Consider the following 9,878-nt stretch of genomic DNA (forward strand, 5'->3'; position numbering starts at 1 on the left):
TCTCTATCCAGCAACAACACCATTTCAGTTCTAGTAGTTCCCCATCAAACCACTTATCTGAAGTGTGAAATCACTTTGATCTGTTACAGACCGGTGCTATTTGATCCAGAATTCCAACACTTACCCACTGCCAATGATCTAAAAAATTCTGAGAATCAACAGAAGGTTCCTGATGATCATAACTGGACCAAAAAGCCACATTATCTATCTGTCCTCTAGTAGAATAAGATTGCTGAATTCAAATAGTATGCTTCTGAGCTTTTCTCCAGTTGAGAGTAAAATTGTATAAGAAATCATCTGACCATAGAGTTTCTGTCCATACCCCATCTGAGAGATAAATACATATGACCACTCCAACCTTTTCCGTCTATCCCTTGGGAAACCCCACTCCCTTTGTAATTAAATTTAAAAAGTGATGCTCTGGCTAATATCCCTTCCTCTTCCCAATCCTAGCCATACCTACAAAGTTTGGACTTCTTCCTGGCCCAGAACCATAATCTTCATCTGCATCTGACCCCTAGCGAGAGAGAGAGGTTAGTGGGTCACTAGTCCACTAGGGATTTGAGGTTCTGGGGTCCTCTAACATGGGGCCATTGGTTCCTTTAAGACATATTGCCACTGTACAAAGATTATTTTGCTGAAATTCATGACTAGTTGCCACAGCTAAGAAAGCATGTGAAAGTTAGCTATGGATGCAGGTGTTCCAAGGGTTCAACAGCACCTGTAGTTAAATTTTACTAAAGTCAGCCACTCAACAGTAAAATGTTGCATGGATTAGCAGATTGGCTTCACGATGAGAAGTAGAACGCTGAAAGAAATACTTTTTGAAAAGAAAGTTGAGCATAAACTTATGGGCAGAGATAAAATGAGGTTCATCATAGTTTCAGATATTCAGGTCAACTTGAAAATAGTTGGTGTCAAAATCACAGAGTCTGAACAAAAGGTACGCAAGACAGCATATAGTGAGTTCTCGCAAACTTCTGCACTTACAGGAAATCACTTAAAGCCTTGTCAGAAAAAGCAGGGGGCCTGGATAATTACACTAGATTCAATAACATTAAAATGATGAGAATTCCTGGAGGCACGGAGGGAAACAATATGATTTCTCCTTTAATTAAATACCTCTCTATCAGACTGCAGTGGCCAGTGGATATATCAGCTCTGGATTTTGAAAAGCTCAGAGTATTAAGACCTAAACCATTGCAGAATAAAAAACCACATGCTATTATGGCCCAACCGTTCTGTTCCCAGTAGAAAGATTATATGAAAGCCTTTAGGACAAGAAAGTTATAATATAAAAACTACAATTGTTTGTATTATAGTATGAAACTACTCAAAGACATTCTGAAAATGCCAAATTTATTGATCCATTTGTAAACAGAGAAATAAATGCTGTTTTCTGGATCCCAGCCAAGTTTACTTTTATTTCAAATAGTAAGAAAACATTTTCTACTTCCATCATGGAACTGAACATTATCTGCTCTGAAAGCTTTCACCTGACACTATGGGCCCTGTTTACTAAGGCGCATTAGCGTTTTTAACGTGCCTACAATTAGCACACATGCTAATTATATAGTCGCCTATAGGGATATTGTAGGCGCGTACACTGTTAATGCGCGTACATGATTAACGAGCATTAAAAACGCTATAACACGGCTCAGTAAACAGGGCCCTATGTAAAATGTCATATCCATCACCTGTTCTCTGTGATCTCCTGCAGCATTCCGTGCCAAGAAGGATCTATTTACTTCCAGGAAACCCAGCACTTCCTTTTGAGCTCTGCAAGAGGAATACAAGCTCCAGTCCTGTCTTCAAGCTCCAGCCTTGTCTTCAGTCCAGCCTTGTCCAGGTGTCTTGCCTGCCACCAGTTGGGGCCTAGCCAGCCCTTGGGTTGGCTAGGTAGCATCAACGCAACTGTGGCCCAAGGTCTCACCCCAGGTCATGACAGATTGCAACGGCCATGAGCACAGGTGAGTCACCAACCTTGCAGCTGCTCTAGTAGCTGGCCCTCCAGCTCCAGCATCTTTCTGATTCTGTTCAAGACCTGACCAGCCACATGGAATAGCTCCAGCATCTCCAGGACCTTGTACAGGAGGTCCAGCAGCATAGGGAAACCCTTCAGTGGGTCTGTGCTCAGCTTGCAGTGATGCTAACTGCAGGTTCTCCATGTCTCTACCCATCTCCAGGATCCACTCCAGCGGTGCCACCTCCAGCTTACTCAGTGACTCAGCCTCAAATCTCACACCACTGCACTCTGATGGGAATCCCAAGGCATACCGAGGATTTATTAAGCATGGTTTTGTAAGCTATACCAGGGAGTATAACAATAAAAGTGTTTATTTTTTACAATATTTAAATGCAGGAAACAATAGTATTTACCCGCTGTTGTTTTTACGGTGCTCATTGATGACCACAACATAACAAAACTGGAACTTTCACAAACATTTCATCCTTTAAGTCAATAGGTTAGTACAATAACTGAACTTTTAAAGTTAACTCCTCCCCCCCCCCCCCCCCCCCCCCCCCCCAGGAATTGATGCTTTGCGTCAAAATCTTGTTTTCCAGGTCCACTCTCAAGGACAACCAACAGGTAAGTAAAAGTTCTAAATTTTGTTTCAGTCTTTTTGTTACATTCACTTAACTTTCATCCAGTTCTCTTGTACAGTGGACACCTTTCCTTCCAATGACAAACTCCAATGACAATTCTCTCAAATTGTCACCAAGTAAACCTATTACTCTAGCTTTAAACAAAAAAAAAAGGAGAGAATACACCCTCTTTCTACACCTGCATACAACCCCATTTAAATGTTTTCTTTCCGCTTCAGCTCCAGCATTCTAACTAACCAACAAATAAACAGATATTCACTTTTTATTCCTAACAAGCCCAACCCTTAAATGTTTTGTTTATTGGTTACCTTTCAGGCAAAGTAATACATCTCACTCCCTCTTTCAATTCCAGTGTCAAAACTTTAAATCAACTTGAGCTTCTTCTCCACAAACACATCACTGCTGTACCACAATTTAAGGGCAACACTTCCCTGTTTACTGCTTATCTCATACATCGGAGAGCTTCTTGAAGTCTAAAAGCTCTGCTCACACATCAACTCTCACACGACATTGTGACTCATCATTTTCTCTTACGTGGAGGGGCATTTTCGATGTAACGTCTAACTCCGACTTTGGAAATGTTTTGCAAAAAACATCCAAAATCTAAATAGGAAAGAAGGTCATTTTCAAAAAAGGAAAATGTCTGTTTTCAAAAATAGAAGGTTTTGTGATTTGGACATTTTATTTTTTTGGTCCATTTTCAAACAAAAAATGTCCAAGTACAAAATGCACAAAATCAAGCCATGCAGGATGAGACAGCATTTTTAGTAGCCTGGTCCCCCAGACATCCCAGGAATGCAATAGGGCACCCTAGGAGGCACTGCAGTGGACTTCATAAAATGCACCCAGGTACACATCACACCATTGCTCCCTTATTTTGTCTGCTGAGCTCCCCAAAACCCATCCACAACCCACTATCCCTAACTGTACACCACTACTATAGCCCTTACGGGTGAAGGGGGAACATATATGTGAGTACAGTGGGTTTCTGGTGAGTTTTGGAGGGCTCACAGTTTCCTCCACAAGTGAAACATGTACGGGGAGGTATGGGCCTGGGTCCACCTGTCTGCAGTGCACTGCACCATTACTAGACTACTCCAGGGACCTGCATAATATTCTAATGGACCTGAGTATAACATCTGAGGCTGGCATAGAGGCTGACAAATAATGTTTTAAATCACATTTTTTTGGGGGGGAAGGGGTTAGTGACCACTGGGGGAATAAGGGGAAGTTATCCCTGATTCCCTCCAGTGGTCATCTGGTTATTTAAGGCACCTTTTTGTGCCTTATTCGTTATAAAAACAGGTCTAACTCAAAACATCATAGTTTTAGTCCTGGACATTTTTGTTTTGTTCCATTATGGCTGAAAAAAGTGTCAGGAACACCCAGATCCCGCCCTTAACACGCCCCTTACACACCCTCTTGTGATTTAAACACACTTCTAACAGACTCCATAGAAAAACATCTAGAAATTGGTTTTGAAAATACCAATTTGGACGTTTTTGTGAGAAAAACATCCAAACGCAGATTTATGCCACTTTTTAGACTTTTTTCTCTTTTGAAAATGAGTCCAATAGTGTCACAACTTACATACTTGCCCCTTGCCCCTCACAACAAATCAACTCACACATACTTACACTCACCATCAATGTTCCTTCCCAGCTTAGGCAACCTGTAGCCTTAAAATTACCGCGAGGCTCAGTGTTTAACTTATCTCACTCAGAACTTCATACACACTCTGTCACAACACAAAAATACGTACTTTAAAGCTTCTACAGTGGAATCAGTAGTACCAGTTGGCCTTCTTTTGGCAGGACCTGGTGGGCCACATTAAGGATGAACTGGCGGGATGGAATCTCCCCACCAGTTTGAATGATCTGGTTTCCCTATGTATCAAGGTGGATATCCACTTTCAAGAGAGGGCTAAGGAAAGTGAAGGTCATTTTGGGGCTTCCCTGGTTGCAGAAACATGAAACTCATATTGACTGGCACTCTGGTGGCATTCTAGCCTGGGGACCCACCTGTTCTCAGTTTTGCTTAACATCTGTTCAACCTCAGTTAACCCTGCCCACATTGAATTCATCCCAGGGCAAGCCTTCCATCTTGGAATCCCGACCTAATATGGACCCTGAAAAGATTCTTGCTGTCTCCCAGATCATTGTATTCCTGGAGAGAACTCCAAACCCCAAATTTTCAAGGAAGCAGACCTTGCATGGGACAGGCAACTTCAAGACTACAGGATACTCAGGATATTCTAGATGTAAGGAGGATAAGGAAGATAATATGTGGAAACCTACTATCCATGTTCATGCCCCTGCATTTATAAGACATTATCAACATTTTTATTTCCTCAAACCTGAACCCACAGATCCAGGGAGGGGGTACTGTGATGCCCCTCACCTGTTCTCTGTGGTCTTCAGCAGCATTCCATGCCAAGAGGGATTTTTTTTACTTCCTGGAAATCCAGCACTTCCTTTATAGCTCTGCAAGAGGACACTGGCTGATGTCATCACTTCCTGTTTGGTAGTATTTAAGGAAGTTCCTATCTCCCAGCCAGTGCCTTTGCAACAGGTCTCCTTGAGTTGTTTCGTGTGAATTGTAGCTTTCTTCCAGTTTGTCTCCTGTTCCTGCCTATGTCTTATTCTAGCCCTGCTCCGTGTTCCAATCTTTTTCCTGCTCTGCTCCAGCTGTCTTCCATCTCCAGCCCTATCTTCCAGCTCCAACCCTGTCTACATGCTCCAGTCCTGTCTTCATGCTCTAGCCTTACCCAGGTATCCCCCCCAACCAGTCGGTGCTAGCCAGCCCTTGGGTTGACTAGGTAGCATCAACATGGCTGTGGCCCAAGGGCTAACCTCAGGTCATGACATAAAATGCACCCACTTTACGAGTTCAGGACTAAAACAATTTTTGATATAACATGTTCTTTTATTGTATAGCGCTATCTTTAATAACTAATTTTTACCTATTTTTTATGTCAATTTCTTTGTTTTTTCATGGGCCGGCATTGAATATCCAGGTCAGATTTAGTTCCCAGTGGTCAATGAATTTAACGGTGCTGACTGCCACAGGCAATTATGTGTTTACTTATGAAACCCCCCAAATCTTAGTAAAGTGCTTTTAAGACACAAACAGGTTTATTCTTTCTAAGATGAACTGTTAGTTTGCTTGCCTTAGTAGAGCTGCACAGGAATGTGTTTAAACATTGTAGAACAAACAGTAGACCAGCAAATATAGGGCCCTGTTTACTAGGCCGCGCTAGGTGCCCACAATATTCCTATGGGAGCCTACACAGCGCACACTAATTTTGTGCACTAATTTTGTGCTAAAATGCTAGTGTACCTTAGTAAACAGAGCCCATAGAGAATTATAGCAAGGACTTTAATTCTACCAAATACACTTATGCCTGTCATGACCACATTTCACCAAAGACAGTGTGTCAGAGGCAAAATCGACTAGGTATATATGAATAATACCTGAAATGGCTGTCTTATAGCCTGTTTCACTCTTCTGCACCATATTTATGACAAAACAAAACAGCAAAATTATAATCACATATTAAAAGACAAATAAACATTTAAATAAATAAAACAAAAAGATAACAAATTATTTCATATGTAGAACATACCAAAAGCATATAACCACATAAAATAAATCATATAAAAATAATATCAGAAACATGCATAACTATGGAAAACATGCAGAGTCACCATCTAAGTAAGCCAAACTAATTAAAATCAATGTCACAGAAAAAATGGTATAGAAAAGTGAAACAGGCTATAAAACACTAGTGCAGGTATTATTCATACATACCTAGAGAGGTAGGGTCGGAAAGCACACTTCTGTCTAAAATAACAGTCTAGATGAATTCTAAAAATGCAATTAAATCCCTATTGATCCATTTAAGAAAAAACTTTTAAATTCAAAATCAATGGTCATATTAAGTCAAACATACAGTGCAATAATGTCATCAGGACCAGGGTCAGCCAGAAAGCACTCAAATTTGAACAAAAATCAAACATGCATATTTTGCTCACCTAGAATTAATAAATATTAATTTAAAAAAACACTGCTTATTCATTCAATTAAAAGACATTCAAAGTTACAAACTTGTAAATGTTTTAAAAGAAACATTAACACAAAAGACAATATAAATAAATGATTACCAATTAAACATCATTATATAACTTATAAACAGTAAAAATGAGTATTAATAAATAAGTGAATGAATTATCATTAAAAACATGATTCTATAACAACACATCTGGAAAAGTAATCCATTAAATTAGCAATTATATAATAAATAGATTAAAAAAATGATCAATCTAAAGGACATTAAATCAATTATTAATCATATAATTAATATATAAACAGCTCAAAACATTATTAAAACATATCCACAACCATTGTTCCCTCTAAGCTGAGCAGGAGTCCTCCACCTACAGTCCTACCAGTAGGGGGTGCTGTTTCACTATCCCATGTTTAATAGTGAGAATCTTTACAATTTCATACGACATATGATCATAACAAAGGTGCATACTATTTTATTATCATTACTTCTTTCATGAGTATTGATCATTTTTAAAATCTTTATTGTATAATTGTTAATTTAATGGATGACTTTTTCAGATGTTGATTATAGAATGTTGGGTTTTTTTATGATAATTCATTTACTTATTTAATAATACCCATTTTTACTGTTTATAAGTTATAGAATGATGCTTAATTGGTATTTATTTATTTATTGTTTTATGTGTTAATGTTTCTTTAAAAGCCTTTACAAGAAAAAAGAATGTTATGGGGCATTACCCATGTGGAAATTGCTCTACCTGTAGAGTAAATAAGAAAAACAAGGTTTTTATACATTCAAAGACAGGAGAGAGATGCGAACTGAGATATTTCTCTAATTGTAGATGTCTATATAGTGATCTGCCCATGTGGATTGCTATACATTGGAAAGACTAAACCACAGCTAAAACTGAGGATCATAGAACATAGAAGTGCAGTCACCTGCAAGATTGCTGAGAAACCTTTGGTAGAACAGTGTGTATAATATAATCATGTATTTGATCAATTAAGGTTTATGATTGTCAGCAAACCTTCCATCTCATGGAGAGGTGAGGACTTGGACTAATTATTATTAAAAGAAGAACAGAGGTTCATTGTCAGGTTCAATACAGTGATAGATAACCAAACAGCAGCAGTGATCCAAGGAAGGACAAACACAACAAGAGTTTATCCAAATGTCAACTTTAATGGAAACAGGACCCAACTTGGCTAAGTTTCAGAAAAAAAACTAACGGGGGGTAAGTTTCTATGATTTGATGGAGAAACCCTTGAGGACTTGCTGCTAGGTTGTATTTTTTTTTTTTTTTTTTGCCTGTCTCTTAAAAAAAATTGCTTCTACCTAAAATTGATTTTGATTGGTTTGGTAAATGTTTTTAGAATTCACCTACACTGTTATTTTAGAGAGAAGTGTGTTCTCTGACCCTAGGTATGTATGAATAATACCTACACTGGCTTTCTTATAGCCTGTTTCACTTTTCAACACCATTTTTATGACATTGATTTTAATTAGTTTGGTTAAATTAGGCAGTGACTCTAGAGAGGAATGTGCCTGGTGTTTTATCTCTCTAGGTAATTTCAGCTGTGCTGGCTTCCTTACAATCTGACTCACATCTTTATATCACAATGTAATATTGTGCTTGCCAGTCACTTATAGCTTGCTGTTTGGAATGATTCACCAATTTTTATGTCTTTAATTTGCATGTTTCCATAGTTGCACATGGATATGATTCTGATATGATTAATTTTTATACTTTTATATACTTTGCTATGTTCTACATATGAAATAATTTTTTATCTCTTTATGTTGTTTATTTATTTAAATGTTTATTTATCTTTTAATATGTGATTATAATTTTGCTGTTTTGTTTCACAGTTTTGACTCCGGCGCAGTCTTTGCAGAAACGTGGCCAAGTCACGTATTTGGTAGAATTAAAGTCCTTGCTACCATTCTCTATGTTTGTTGAGCTGATGTTTGTTTTGCTGTGCTTGCATCACATACAGTGGTGGAAATAAGTATTTGATCCCTTGCTGATTTTGTAAGTTTGCCCACTGACAAAGACATGAGCAGCCCATAATTGAAGGGTAGGTTATTGGTAACAGTGAGAGATAGCACATCACAAATTAAATCCGGAAAATCACATTGTGGAAAGTATATGAATTTATTTGCATTCTGCAGAGGGAAATAAGTATTTAATCCCTCTGGCAAACAAGACCTAATACTTGGTGGCAAAACCCTTGTTGGCAAGCACAGCGGTCAGACGTCTTCTGTAGTTGATGATGAGGTTTGCACACATGTCAGGAGGAATTTTGGTCCACTCCTCTTTGCAGATCATCTCTAAATCATTAAGAGTTCTGGGCTGTCGCTTGGCAACTCGCAGCTTCAGCTCCCTCCATAAGTTTTCAATGGGATTAAGGTCTGGTGACTGGCTAGGCCACTCCATGACCCTAATGTGCTTCTTCCTGAGCCACTCCTTTGTTGCCTTGGCTGTATGTTTTGGGTCATTGTCGTGCTGGAAGACCCAGCCACGACCCATTTTTAAGGCCCTGGCGGAGGGAAGGAGGTTGTCACTCAGAATTGTACGGTACATGGCCCCATCCATTCTCCCATTGATGCGGTGAAGTAGTCCTGTGCCCTTAGCAGAGAAACACCCCCAAAACATAACATTTCCACCTCCATGCTTGACAGTGGGGACGGTGTTCTTTGGGTCATAGGCAGCATTTCTCTTCCTCCAAACACGGCGAGTTGAGTTCATGCCAAAGAGCTCAATTTTTGTCTCATCTGACCACAGCACCTTCTCCCAATCACTCTCGGCATCATCCAGGTGTTCACTGGCAAACTTCAGACGGGCCGTCACATGTGCCTTCCGGAGCAGGGGGACCTTGCGGGCACTGCAGGATTGCAATCCGTTATGTCGTAATGTGTTACCAATGGTTTTCGTGGTGACAGTGGTCCCAGCTGCCTTGAGATCATTGACAAGTTCCCCCCTTGTAGTTGTAGGCTGATTTCTAACCTTCCTCATGATCAAGGATACCCCACGAGGTGAGATTTTGCGTGGAGCCCCAGATCTTTGTCGATTGACAGTCATTTTGTACTTCTTCCATTTTCTTACTATGGCACCAACAGTTGTCTCCTTCTCGCCCAGCGTCTTACTGATGGTTTTGTAGCCCATTCCAGCCTTGTGCAGGTGTATGATCTTGTCCCTGAC

The sequence above is a fragment of the Microcaecilia unicolor genome, chromosome 2 (assembly GCF_901765095.1).
Source record: "Microcaecilia unicolor chromosome 2, aMicUni1.1, whole genome shotgun sequence".
In the NCBI taxonomy this organism is placed as follows: Eukaryota; Metazoa; Chordata; class Amphibia; order Gymnophiona; family Siphonopidae; genus Microcaecilia; species Microcaecilia unicolor.